At 41.4% G+C, this 13,010-nt stretch overlaps 1 long non-coding RNA gene across 11 annotated transcripts; it reads right to left on the bottom strand.

Annotated features, from left to right (window-relative positions):
• Window positions 290–12,190, bottom strand: LOC109724175. Of its 11 annotated transcripts, none has more exons than XR_002219844.1 (6): window positions 2,812–3,149; window positions 2,631–2,706; window positions 2,261–2,400; window positions 2,038–2,181; window positions 1,233–1,382; window positions 290–446 (listed from the first exon to the last, which is right to left on the bottom strand). It is a non-coding gene; the product is annotated as an uncharacterized LOC109724175 (long non-coding RNA). The 11 variants fall into 11 exon arrangements; XR_002219840.1 differs by having other exon boundaries at window positions 291–446; window positions 1,233–1,387; window positions 2,812–3,148; XR_002219845.1 differs by lacking the exons at window positions 290–446; window positions 1,233–1,382 and adding an exon at window positions 1,098–1,232 and having other exon boundaries at window positions 2,812–3,131.

The raw sequence follows: 13,010 nt of genomic DNA, 5'->3' as shown, positions 1-13,010 counted from the left end.
AGATCTAGCAAGTGACATCGACGAGTCTAGAATCCTTAGTAAACAAGTGTGGCATTTGGCATGAGGACAAGAATCTAGCATTTAGAGAACAAGTGTGGCATGAGTTCAAGAACCTGATAGTCTATATGACATTAGTGGTAGTAAAGAATGCAAGAACAAGAACGATTGATATATTATGACATTCAACCTTAGTGTTAAGGGTTAATTGAGCATAGTCTTCCTTAAAGTTAAGAAATGGATTGAACTTGGAATCCTCAACTGTAGGATTGATCGTACTCACTTTAGTCCTTGCTCGAGGTTGTGGTAGCTCCCCCTCGGGCGATATGCTCCGGAGTCGACATCACTGGGTGTAGCGAGTATCTCCCCAGAGGGCGGTCCCATCGAGTGTAGCGAGTATCTCTCCGATCATTGGGATTTTGAGTTGGTGAGTTTGTTGAGGGCGAAACCTACGGGTTAGCCATGAAATTGGGTATTGACACTATGACCTTGCATTCATCATGAGCTTTACATTGTGCATATCATTTTATATCGTTCAGGCATATTAGTTGCATCTGTTAATTGGTTACTTTCTTCCTTTCATTCTATTATGCCTGATTAGACCTAGTGGGATAGTCGGCGTGGTTGGTTGCCGAACCCACTGGGAACTTTGTTGTAGTTCTCACACCCCTATTTCACAGAGCCGGGACCCAGCGAGCCGGCAGACGATCGCGGCAAGGGCATCGCGCCCTAGGTAGAGACCGCCCGAGATGGTTATCATTTGTAGTTGCATACCTTTTACTATCATCTTTTGTATTTGATGATTTTAGTATCACAAACTTCCTTTAATGAATGATGTAAAGAATCTTGATTTTAAATGTCAAAAGTTATATTTTGGATGAAATGAGATGTAAAAAGAAATGATGGAAGAATGTGAACAACTTGATTATAGTTGGATGCATGTATGTGATTTAAATTTAGTCATATTATTTGTATATTGAATTATTAATTCTTTCACCTTGGCTATTGCTTGCCCTCGTGCAAGCCATTGTGTATGCTTCCGCTTATGCAAATTGTACTCTATTGATACTTGTGTTGAGCCTTGGGCGGACAGGGGAAGCTTTGTCCGTTCGGCGTCTGTTTGACGCTCTCGAACCGGCCAAAAGGGATCGGGCTCGGGGCGTGACAATAGATATGCTCAATAAGATAGCATAGACATAAAGAGGAATTCGATGACCTCGGATAGCACCACCCACCTGTAGGGATGCCAACAGATAAGAACCAACGTCTCGAAATGCGTCAACAACTAGCTCTCGCGACTCAATACAAATAGAGCTAGAATGAAGCGTTTCTTAAATAGCGCATCGTAAGATCGTCGGAATGTCAATTCGAACTTCCGAGCACGTCTAACCTTCATTTAGAAAGGAATAAAAGAGGTTAAACTTCAGTTATATTCACATATTCTACAACTTTGCATTTCGACTCCAACTTGCATATATTATTAACACATACATATACTCGTTCTTACTACTAAGCCTCTTATCAATTCTATCCTTTAGTAACTGAGAATTAGGGACAAATAACCTCACTTTGAAGCAGGGTTTTATATGATCTTAGCTCAGATTTTATCTTCCAACACTTAATTATAAGTATATATATATGCATACACTCACACATCTATATACTTAGAGTTAGCTTATGGAATTCACAATGCAGTTTTGTGATTTTCACTAGCTCCAACTCCCACATGACTTCCAATTTGCATCTCCTTGTTATACTAATTGAATTTCAATTCATACCTAACCATAATTATCTTAATTTGCTATCCAATTAGCTCATTTTCAGCTTCAATAATAAACAGAATTCAATGCTGAAATCTGCCCCATTACTACTCTCTTTGTAGTCATTACAGCATAGAGTACAATTAACACCCATTAGCCCAGGAACTTACATTAATCTCACCTGAGCTTGAAGTTCCACTTGGTCCTCTTTTAGTTTGGACACCAAAGAAGCNAGAGTACAATTAACACCCATTAGCCCAGGAACTTACATTAATCTCACCTGAGCTTGAAGTTCCACTTGGTCCTCTTTTAGTTTGGACACCAAAGAAGCTCTAATAAGGAAGCAATTTCAGCTCAACCTCAAAATCTGCACCATGCTGAAATTCTGCACACTTACTTCCTCACTAACGTTTTCTCCTAGCTCCTACACATAAAATAATTATTGTTTACATTCTTTAGAGCAATTCATAGGACTCAAACCAAGGAAGAAATATCATCTTTACCTGGATTCAGAGCTCCACCAAGTCCCCCCTTTCAATTCGAAATATCAAAGAGATTCACCAGGTCTCTTCCAATTTGGGCGCCAAGATCTACAAGACAGCCCCTTCACACTTCTACAATCACTTCTTAATTTCCTGCATATCTATATCAATTTAACTGACTGAGAAGCATTTCTTTTATGCAACTACACTAAGCCTAACAAAGAAGCAATTACTTAATCCAATTTCCAAGTTTCCTCAGCTGAAACTTCTACTCGGCCCCTCTACGAGACCAAGATCAACCAGCTTGCCAACACTAACAGCAAGAAACCCTTATATTGATCAATTCTAAGGCAATTGATTTGACTATGATCAGATACCAGAACAGGCTTACCTTAATTAGGTATTATACCAGGTTATTCTCAGCTCCAATAGCCCGAAATTTCTACTCTGTAGCTTCCCCCTCAATCCTGAAACATCAAGGTTGCCAAACCACCTCTCTAAGTCTTAATTACTCAAAAATTACCCTCACAGCTGCCACTACTACTTAACCAGGAATTAAGCATCAACTCTACCTGGATTTGGAGTTTCCCCAAGGGTTTCTTCAGCTCCACAAGCTTCCTGTCAGCTCCACAGTTTCTCTTCTTAGCTCCATCAACAAAAATTTCCACTCCACAGGCTCTCTCTCTCACAAGGCTTTAACCAGGTTCTAGAGATATAAAAGAGGAGATAGATATAAGAAAAGAAGGAGAGGGAGGAAGTCCAACACGTAGACAGGGCTGGGGGCTGCTGGGTGAAGTGATAAGATCAACTAATTGCCGACTAATCCCTCACAAGGCTGAAACTGCATTGCAGTCCAGCAGTTTGCAAAACAGTCCTTGCAGGTTCGCAAATTAGTCCCTGCAGATTCGCAAATCAGTCCCTGCACTAACCAACAGCCTAGCAGCAGCAATTGCAGCCCTTTTGGCGCAGCTAGCTTACTCCGAGTCCATCCCAACACTTCCAAAATATACTAATACACCTCCACAAGCTACTAATTAAGCTCGGAAACAAATCAATTTCATTTTGGCCTCACTTCGATCAATTTGATCAAAATTAACAACGTAATCAAAAATCCGATATTTTACATCCAAGCATCTCTGGAATTTGCCATTAACTATCCTCGCACTTCCAAAATAATCCGGAGATACTACAATTAATATTCATACCCCACTTTGATCGCGTAGGTCAAAGTTAGTGTTAAAATTCGAAAATCCCCTTTCAAGTTCATTTCGCGCCCGATTTGTGCCCGAATACTCAATTACCTCCAGAAATCATTCCCACACGTCCAGAAACACTCTAGAATGATGCACATCCAATTCAAACTTCACTTTAATCTTCCAAATCAAAGTTAGCATCGCAACGCGAAATTTTTCGTATATTATAATCTCCTCTCGTTAACAAAAGTTTCGTCCGCGAAACTTGGATACACTTACATATCTTCATTTATCCAGTTAAACATATGAAGATAGGTTCCAGCACCCACCTATATACATAATTATAATATTCTGTAATTTCCTCATTCACACGAATCCAAAATGCATAATTGACACTATTCCCAAGTTACTTTATCTAGTAATTCCATTGTTCTTCCTTGGAACAATTGAGGAGTTATATTCAATCAACTTGAAATTCATTGTGCATTTCCTCACATACTTCATGCCCAAAAGCAATTCTTACTTAATGCCCATCCCCTACTAGATGGGCTAACCCAATTCTTAAGATTTGGCATCATAATCTTATAGTTTTTGGTAACCACTTGTATCAATCCTCTTAATATAATTAATCACGCACATCCAGAACATGTCCCAACAGCAATGTAAGTCAATATTCGATGACCTACTATACTCCAATATCATTTACTATCAAATGCTTATTTGTCTTGGTTATCACATTAATTCAATTCTCACTTAAAGGATATGCTTTAGAATCAACATTCTCCTCATACAATCAACAACTACCTGCACCATCAACTAAACATGCCCCTGTTATCATTCTTATTATCCATAAATGATAACCAATTCATACCAATAAGCATTATTTTACTTCAAAGAATAGTGCTAGCTGTTTTTCTTACGGTGGGAATCATTCCTGCACGGCGCTTACTCGAAAGGTCCGTAGACTATCTTGAGTCAAATACAAATTTATCAGGTAACTTCCATTTCACCCATTACTCTAGTGGAGTCTACTTTGATTTCTTAACTGGCATCGCTACTTGCGATATCACAATACACTGCTCAATTGTGAATGTTTACTCACACACAAATTTCCACTCAATAAAAGGCTCATTCTAACATCTCCACCACTCCAATGATTTGAAGGCATAATTCTCCAAAATCTCACGTGGCTTCCACTACACAATAATCTCAAGAACATCTTTTACTTTTCCGGCCACTTTCACATTATACCAATCTCTCGCCACGAGTTTCCACGAACACTTTTGTTCATGTCTCTAATCTTAACTCCTCATCAACGCCTAACTCGGCAACTCAAAACAGGCAACCAGTAGGACCGAGACTTCGTTCCCAAGGTCACTACCCTCGATTCATAATATTACACCAACTCTCGTATTTCGAGAGCAATCGGTTAACAAACCACCTATCCAACGTAGGCCTATCGCCTAACTTAATCGCGACATTACATAATGTCTCTCGCTCGCAAGCGTAGACCCAATCATCACATGGTAAAATCTCCATTTGAGACCTCACACCTACTCCAATTAGGAGCAATCCAATTTCCAAACCCCTACAATCTTGAGGTTGGATCAAACCTATACTTTCCGTGTATTACTAACCACATGGTCCAATACGTGGCATACCACATCACTGATCTAAGCTCGGACTACCGCTCCGACCAAAATCTCTGCCCTACCCATAGGTATCGGGCTACCGTCAGACACAACTGACTATACTTGCTCAAACAGCCTCAGGCTCTAAGGTTCACACATGGTCCAGGCACGGATCGTTCTCACGTAATATCCTCAATCGTTGCCACTCACCATATGCTCAATAGAGCAATTTGCAACACGATCGGCTTCTAAGCACGTAGTGCGAGCTACCAGCCCTACGAGTGATCCATGGCAGGCTTCACATTTACCAACACACTCCCTCGGCTGAGCCACAATCCATACTTTACGGACAACCAAACTCAAGTGTCCTACACTATCGCGTCTCTCACTAGATATCACGCGCTAGGCAACTTTGCCTATGCCTATAATACGTAAACACAAATTCCCTCAACTTATTTGAGGTACAACTCGACTAACTCACCAAAACCAGGCGATCATCTAACCACGCCACAACAACGACGCCATCACCATTACACAATCTCTCGGAATATCATCCGAATTCTCGAACTCTAGAAGCGTCTTCTAACGTTCTAATCTGACCCTCACTATTACTCTTAATACTTAAAGAGTTAGTTCATCAGTTCCATTCTCATTCCGAGCTCTATCCACATAGAGAGAGAAAGAGAAGGAAAGAGGTGAGAAGGAGGCTGTGGGAGGAGATGTTTGGTACGTGGGCATATGCAGGGGACCAGTTTTAAGGGGATAAGGCTGAAAAACTGCAACTTAATCCCTTAAAAACCAAAAAGTGCATTGCAGCCTTGCTGTTTACAATTTGGTCCCTGCAGCTTTACAATTTGCTTATCGAAATCCATCTACTACAACTTCACTTATTCAACAACACACGCGGCCTCGCCGGGTGAAAGTTACCTTTCCATTCCTCTCGAAAAAAATCAACCAATAGACCTTCCGAATTCTAGAATGACGACTGCAACTCTCTTCCGGGTATTGCTTAACACTCGATTGACCACCCGAACCATACATTAGTCGCTCATCCTCCATTCTCAACTAATCAGTTCGCGTTCCTTCCGCGCGAAATATCACCCGACTTCAACCATAAGATTCAATTCAATACTTCATCAGAAATTTGTAAATTAAGAGAATGTATAACTTCGACACATCCTCTATCGAAGTTTCCACACATCATAATCAGCTTGGTCTCCATCATCTCACAACGTATACCAAACACCCTTCAGCATGCAGAAAATCTCTCTACAGACTTCTTCACTGAGTAGTCACCCTGCTATAGCTTCTCGAACTTACCTGGAAGTTCACCTATTGTTTATTCCAACAACAAACTCTATATCCTATCCCCGATACACCAATCCTTCTAGGGAAGATTTCCCTGAAGCCAAACCACCGATTCTCAACCCGCGAATATTTCTTTATCCAAAACAGATGGACTAAACTTTCCTGAAGGCCACAAAGGTTATTCACAATTGCCCTCATCTGCTTTCTATACTGCAAAGCCAGAAGTCAATTTACCCAATTCCAGCAAAACAACCTCTATCACTATTTCCAACTACCCACAACAAACCACAATCAGTGCGGTTATCAACTACTCCAAAGTCTTCTAGAGTCCATTGACTCAATCCACCAAATACACTACAGCCTCTCGCTAACATTGCACTACAACTATTCATCGCCACAACCCTACCACGATCGTGACTAACCGACCCCAAAGCTTCAAGCTTTCTTCAAGCTCGGTCAATTCAAGGATTCCACTTATCCCAGACCATATCGATCTCATTAGAGATCGGCTACACAAGACCACTAAACGCCCGACAACGCGATCAATTCTTGACTTTCAAGGTCAAACACGAAACAACTATCGTCAACCCAGAATCAAATCAGGCGAAAGTCATACAAGGGAGCCTATTCTCATCACTCGGTTTCATGTTGTGTGCACCCAACATGAACACTCCCTGCTGAGAATACACTAAACCTTGAATCCACCTCTAAGATCCTTTTTAGAGGTATACAACACACGACCCAATCGGTTTAACCTTTCGCCACCTACCAAGATTCTCGTCTCTCACGAACCTAGATCCTTATGGTTTTTCCTCCTAAGGTCCCTAGGTCCATCCTGTACTTTCACTTGCATTGCTCTGATACCATTTAATCTGTCACGCCCCGAAACCGCCAACTTGGTCGGATTCGGGCACGCCGACAGACCGCCGAACGGACAGAACCTCCTTTATTCGCTCAAGGCTCAACAACAACAATAAACATGTATAAAGAAATGTTAGGAAAAATTTTAATATACATGGCTTGCACGAGGGCAAGCAACACAAGCAAGTGTAAGTAAACTAACTAAAGCATTTATACATTGTATCTTGATTACTTTAAATCAAATACAAATCTTATATAATTATTACATTCATTCTTCCAACATATACATTGCCATCTCTCAAATGAATAATTTACATTTGCTTTCATCAACTATAAACAGATGAAAGAAATAAAGTACAACTATACTCAATGGATGTCCACTATCTATGGAATGCTGTCTATACCACGATCCTCGATCACCCCGCACGAGCTGGAACCTGTATGATTAGTGGTGTGAGAACTACTAAAAGTTTTCAGTGGGTTCGGCTGCCGACCTTGCCGACTGACCTACTAGGTCTATTCAGGCATATGTAGGCAAGAAAAGAGAATAGATAGTAACCAGCTATAACATGTAACTACTACAATGCCTGTACAAAGTTGAAAGAAACAGTAGATAATAGCTGAAATTGATGCATGCATGCTGTACATAATTATTACCCAATTAAACAGGTTAACCCTTTGGTTAACAATAACTCACCGACGAAATCCCAAGTATCGAGGAGACGCAAGCTACATCCCGACGGGACTGTCTACTGGGGGAGACGCTAGCTCCTGATCCAGTTAAGATGACTACTCCGGAGCTCATCGTTCAAGGAGGAGCGACCTTCCTTGAACATAAACTATTGTGAGTATGATCTGATCCTCCTTTAGAGGGCCCAACAAATGACAATGCCACACTTTAACTCTAACTAGTTCTTTATGCTAGTTTTACAATTTCATTCTCGATGCTAACCAAATCTCTAGTCATGATGTGACCAAATTTACTATTATCATAGTCCACAGTAAAATTCACACATTTATATAGTTCTATGTTCATATTCTATGGCCCACATGTTCTTTACATTGACAGAAATTCAATTGCATAATAACACTTTTCCCTATAATGCATGAATATGAAACAATTCATGTAAGGGAAGTGAATTCTCGAAATTCGGGGATTAGACTTCGTTGGGAATCGACTAATTGTCGAGTGTGTAAGCTTCGGAAAGTCCGAAGGTGGTTATAATGCATAAAGTGCATTGAGGAAATGTCCGCGAGAGCACCAGTGCAAAAACAGCACTGGAGTAGAAATGCTCTTGGGGACCGGTCCCTGGCAGGGAGGGACCGGTCCCATCGGGCTGGGCTGCGGGGGTCTCTGATGAGACCGGTCCCTGGCAGGCAGGGACCGGTTCCCGAACATTAACCCTACTAGACAAACCGAAATTTGGCTAAGTCCCGAGAATCTAGCTCTCGGGAACTGCTCTCTCGGACAAGGACCGGTCTCCCGAGGACCGGTCTCTCGAGTAGGGACCGGTTCCCGAACGCGAAAACCCCTCTATCCGAATGGGAGGCCTTCGGGGACCGGTCTCCTTGAGCTGGGACCGGTCCCTCACTGCGAAAATGGCCCAAGGAGGGTTGTTTCAGAAAATAAAAAGTTGAGGGGGCTATCTGCAAAATGGCCTATATGAAGGCTTCGGGACCCATCTCTCCATCTCATTTGCTCTCTCTCCCTTTTACACTCTTTCCTTCTCTCTCTCTAGAAAAGAAAGGAAGGAGAAGAAGAAGGAGTGGAAGAAGGGGAAGGAAAAGAAGAGAAAAAAGAAGGAGAAGGCTAAGAAGAAGAAGAGGATCATCTTCTTCTCTCCTTCTTCAAGCTTGGAGCTTTGTTTAGAGGTAAGCTCCAAACCCTTTGATGGTGGGTTTTGTAAGCTAGGGTTTTAGTAGCTTGGTATTGGTTCAATTGGAACCTATGGAGGTTAGGGAGATGGTTCGAGCTCGAAATCGAAGCTCGCACCGCGGATTTCTCCATTGTTGAAACCTAGGGCTTCGATTTGGGATTTTGGCAAATTTAGGGTTTTGATCTAATTTGAGTGGTCGCAAACCTAATTGCTAGGTCTCTGAACGTGTCGGCGAAGACGGTTCGTCGATCCGTCGAGTGGGTGCACAGTTATCGCCAAAGAAGACCTTCGGAGCTTCGTTCTCGCTTAGAAGGCCAACGAGGCGTCGAAAAGTCGGCGAATCGCATTTGAAGACTCACGACATCGCCACGAGGTGGGGGAGTGCCATCCCGAAGCAGTCGGGCTGCTCTTTATGTCTGAGTAACATTGTCGATCATTTACATATTGTAATATAGCATTATAGGGTGTTAAATGTGATTGTACATATCTTTGCATGCTAGTGATAGTTCGAGTTGTGGATATAATGAATGAAAACCTAGTATGCATGAGTAGAATATTATGAGATAGTTCGCCCTATATGTGATGAATATGTCTATGTGAATAAGAACATAGTGTATTGGAAACTAGTGTATCAAGAACTTGTCAAGAGAACGAGTGGCATCTAGTAAACAGTGAACCCAAAACAAGTGGCACCTAATTGGTATTGAACTTGAGAACTTTAGTGTGGTTGAGACACTATGAGATTGAGCAGATGAACACCTGATGTTATAGAGACACCAATTCCAGTTGGTTAGGGTGTTCCCAGTTTATGAGATTGGATCGAGCTCACTTAGCCTGTCTGCACCTGTGGAGGTAGCTCCTCACAGGTAGTGCACTCCGGAGTTTGGCACGCGAGGGGGCCAGTGTAGTGCCCTTGGACGAGTGTAGTGTCCACAGGCGGTCTCGGGGTAGGTGAATAGCTAGCCACCTCCCCTATGAGACTTAGAGACGTGAGACCATGAGCGAACCTTGCATTCGCCGAGAGATTGGGTAATTGGATGAATGATTTTATTATTGAGCATGGTAGTATGATAGCCAGCCTTCTCACTATGAGTCCCATGCATGCATCATACTGGATTGAGGCATTGATAGATCATAGTTCATAGTTGCTCATTACTGCTAATGCTTTCAGTTTTACATATCTGTCTATCTGCATATCTATCTGTACCTGCTTAGACCTAGTAGGGAGATCGGCCGAGTCGGCGGCCGAACCCACTGGGAACTATTCATAGTTCTCACTCCACCGTGTTGCAGGTCCGAGTTCGAGCGCTCCCGGTGAGGATCATGGCAAGGGCGTAGCGCCCTAGCGGTATATGTATATAGCTAGCTTACCTCCTTTTGCATTAGCCCTACACTGTACTTATGTTTGAGAGTAGATTGATGTATAGGGTGAGGTTTTGAGAAGATTGTATGTATGGTACCTACGTTTTGGAAGAATGTAAAGGATGAAATAATTGTATAAAGTTAAATGAATTAATAGTTAAGTACATCTCTCTTTTATCACTTGTATGCTTTACATGTGTTGCTTGCTTTAGTTGATAAGCACTGTTTGTGCTCTCGTGGTTGTTGTATGATTGTGTATGTATTCAAGTTGTTTCCTGGGAACTTGTTGTACACAATCTAGTTGTTCGAGCCTTGGGCGGACAGGGGAGGTGCTGTCCGTTCGGCGGTCCGTTCGCCGCGCCCGAACCGGACCAAATTGGTATCGGCCTCGGGGCGGGGGCATGACAATTCACATATATAGATATGCTCAATAAGATAGCATAGACATAAAGAGGGATTCGATGACCTCGGATAGCACCACCCACCTGTAGGGATGCCAACAGATTAGAACCAACGTCTCGAAATACGTCAACAACTAGCTCTCGCGACTCAATGCAAATAGAGCTAGAATGAAGCGTTTCTTAAATAGTGCGTCGTAAGATCGTCGGAATGTCAATTCGAACTTCCGAGCACGTCTAACCTTCATTTAGAAAAGAATAAAAGAGGTTAAACTTCAGTTATATTCACATATTCTACAACTTTGCATTTCGACTCCAACTTGCATATATTATTAACACATACATATACTCGTTCTTACTACTAAGCCTCTCATCAATTCTATTCTTTAGTAACTGAAAATTAGGGACAAATAACCTCACTTTGAAGCAGGGTTTTATATGATCTTAGCTCAAATTTTATCTTCCAACACTTAATTATAAGTATATATATATATGCATACACTCACACATCTATATACTTAGAGTTAGCTTATGGAATTCACAATGCAGTTTTGTGATTTTCACTAGCTCCAACTCCCACATGACTTCCAATTTGCATCTCCCTGTTATACTAATTGAATTTCAATTCATACCTAACCATAATTATCTTAATTTGCTATCCAATTAGCTCATTTTCAGCTTCAATAATAAACAGAATTCAATGCTGAAATCTGCCTCATTACTACTCTCTTTGTAGTCATTACAGTATAGAGTACAATTAACACCCATTAGCCCAGGAACTTACATTAATCTCACCTGAGCTTGAAGTTCCACTTGGTCCTCTTTTAGTTTGGACACCAAAGAAGCCCGAAATTTCTACTCTGTAGCTTCCCCCTCAATCCTGAAACATCAAGGTTGCCAAACCACCTCTCTAAGTCTTAATTACTCAAAAATTACCCTCACAGCTGCCACTACAACTCAACCAGGAATTAAGCATCAACTCTACCTGGATTTGGAGTTTCCCCAAGGGTTTCTTCAGCTCCACAAGCTTCTTGTCAGCTCCACAGTTTCTCTTCTTAGCTCTATCAACAAAAATTTCCACTCCACAAGCTCTCTCTCTCACAAGGCTTCAACCAGGTTCTAGAGAGATAAAAGAGGAGATAGAGATAAGAAAAGAAAGAGAGGGAGGAAGTCCAACACGTAGACAGGGCTGGGGGCTGCTGGGTGAAGTGATAAGATCAACTAATTGCCGACTAATCCCTCACAAGGCTGAAACTGCATTGCAGTCCAGCAGTTTGCAAAACAGTCCTTGCAGGTTCGCAAATTAGTCCCTGCAGATTCGCAAATCAGTCCCTGCACTAACCAACAGCCTAGCAGCAGCAATTGCAGCCCTTTTGGCGCAGCTAGCTTACTCCGAGTCCATCCCAACACTTCCAAAATATACTAATACACCTCCACAAGCTACTAATTAAGCTCGGAAACAAATCAATTTCATTTTGGCCTCACTTCGATCAATTTGATCAAAATTAACAACGTAATCAAAAATCCGATATTTTACATCCAAGCATCTCCGGAATTTGCCATTAACTATCCTCGCACTTCCAAAATAATCCGGAGGTACTACAATTAATATTCATACCCCACTTTGATCGCGTAGGTCAAAATTAGCGTCAAAATCCGAAAATCCCCTTTCAAGTTCATTTCACGCCCGATTTGTGCCCGAATACTCAATTACCTCCAGAAATCATTCCCACATGTCTAGAAACACTCTAGAATGATGCACATCCAATTCAAACTTCATTTTAATCTTCCAAATCAAAGTTAACATCGCAACCTGAAATTTTTCGTATATTAAACTTCTATACCGTTAAACTTGCAAAAGGTATACATCAACCATTAAAAATTATTGATTTTGAGCCATTTCGATCGCTAGAAAAATGATACCGAAAAATCACAAAAATTATTTTCTACATAGTTCAAATACGCTAAATCAAGTCTAATGAGGCCGATCGTCGATTCGAAAGCTCTATCATCGAAAACGGCTTAGGAACACGGAGGCCTCCGTGCTCTTAATAAGACACAAGACTTACTCATATATATATATATATATATATATATATATATATATATATATATATAATATAAAATTTTAAATTTTGATA

Source organism: Ananas comosus, linkage group 18, assembly GCF_001540865.1.
Source record: "Ananas comosus cultivar F153 linkage group 18, ASM154086v1, whole genome shotgun sequence".
In the NCBI taxonomy this organism is placed as follows: domain Eukaryota; kingdom Viridiplantae; phylum Streptophyta; class Magnoliopsida; order Poales; family Bromeliaceae; genus Ananas; species Ananas comosus.
This window is presented reverse-complemented; position numbering and strand designations above follow the sequence as displayed.